Consider the following 1,742-nt stretch of genomic DNA (forward strand, 5'->3'; position numbering starts at 1 on the left):
CGCAGCCCCCAGCCCGCGCCCCCGGGCCCTCGCTCCGCGCCTGGGGCCATGCTCTGCGCGCCTCGGGCCGGCCTGGACTCGGGCGCCTCGCGCCCAGGCAGCCTTTATACACCTCGGGCAAGCCGTGGGCTGGTGGCAGCGCCGTGAGTCACGCCGCCCTTTGGCTTGGCTGGCGGGGCGGGTTGGGGACAGTAGTGGTGGCGCCCGAGCAGCCCGGAGGGACAGGCAGGCAGAGAGGGGGAGAGGAGCCAGCGGAGACAGCCAGCAGAGGAGGGGCGGCAGGGCTCTGCTCTGGGCCGCTTGGCCAGCAGGGCCGGCTCTCCCTCCTTTTCCCACTGCTCTGCCCAGGGGCATGGCTGAGGCCCGGACTGGCATTGCGAGGGCCAGACTGAGGGGGAGGGCAGGAATTGTTCCGGCTTAAGAAGTCTCTGGATTCCAGCCCCGCAAACTCCCCACTCCCACTCTCCAGTCCTCCCCCTTGGAGTAAAGAAACAGCGCGCTCACCATCCCCACGGCCCCCACGGGGTCTGAGGTTGGCCCAGACCCTGGCTGCCCCTCACTCTTCACATCAACACCCCACGTGATCTTTCCCAGGAGGGGGATGGCTAGGGACAAGGAGACAGTTGACCCTGGAAGGTTAAAAAGGCCGCCCAGCAGAACCAGGGAGGTCCAGGCCTGCTGGTAGTAGGCGCCATCCCTCAAGGGACACTTTCAAGATTTGACAAGCCGAGAGCTCTCCGGTGAGACCCATACCTGGGAGGCTGGGGTGAGGAGCACCACACTCAGGAATTAGTGCTAAGCCCACTCTGCCTCTCCCCGCTGGTAGGGTTGGAGCATGTCCCACAATCACCTGAGGTGCTTTTTGGCAGAAGGGATGGTGAGGCTGACCAGGGCTGGCATCTTACTTGGCCTGCCTGCCCTTGTGCCATGGCCCCTTTCTCTTTCACAACTCCCCTGCTTTCCAGCTGGTTCCGATGCCTAACCTGCCTCGAGGGCCACTGTCCCCAACACAGTCACTTCTGCGTCTCCTCAGAGGACCTCTGCACTCAAAATCTTCCTCAGGGAACCAGCAGTTAGCGTAATGGCTATGTCGCTGGATTCCCACGTAGTTGACCGTGGTTCGCGTCCTGGACCCGGTGGCTTAAATCTCATGCCGGGTGCATGTGCGTGCGTGCCCAAGATCCCGAGAGGAGAATGGAGGAGAAGGGATTGTGGTGTGACCATCCCCAGGGGGTGATTTCTCGCTTTCTGTCTCTAGGTCTCTCTCTGTCTGTCTGGCGAGCGTACGCGCCCTATAGCAAAACACCTCTCAAAAAAAAAAAAAAAAATCTTCCTCAGCTCCTCCCAGAGTGGCTCTGCTTCCCTGGGGTCCTATGGGGAAACCCAGTCACAAGGCAAGTCTGCAGTTCTCAGGGCCCAATAACTCAAGGAGGAGGTGACTCCCTGCCATGCAGCCAGCTGGAGCAGTCAAGGAGAAAGGGCTTCTCCCGGTGTGGGGGCCATGCCTATTTCAGTAAGGAGAGGAGACTACAGCCTTACTGTGTCCCCCACAACAGGATGCGGGGGCAGCTCTATGACCATCTTCTTCCCAGAAATTCGCATTACAAATCTTACTCTGTGTGTATGTGTGTGTGTGGGGGGGGGAGGAGGGCACAAGAGAGACAGCCCAGATAGCATCAAACTTCTTGACCTCCAGTCTCTAGGGCAAATCAGGGTAGACTCTCTGAAGAAGCACATGAAGT

Source organism: Tupaia chinensis, unplaced genomic scaffold, assembly GCF_000334495.1.
Source record: "Tupaia chinensis unplaced genomic scaffold, TupChi_1.0 Scaffold146140_1, whole genome shotgun sequence".
NCBI lineage: Eukaryota > Metazoa > Chordata > Mammalia > Scandentia > Tupaiidae > Tupaia > Tupaia belangeri.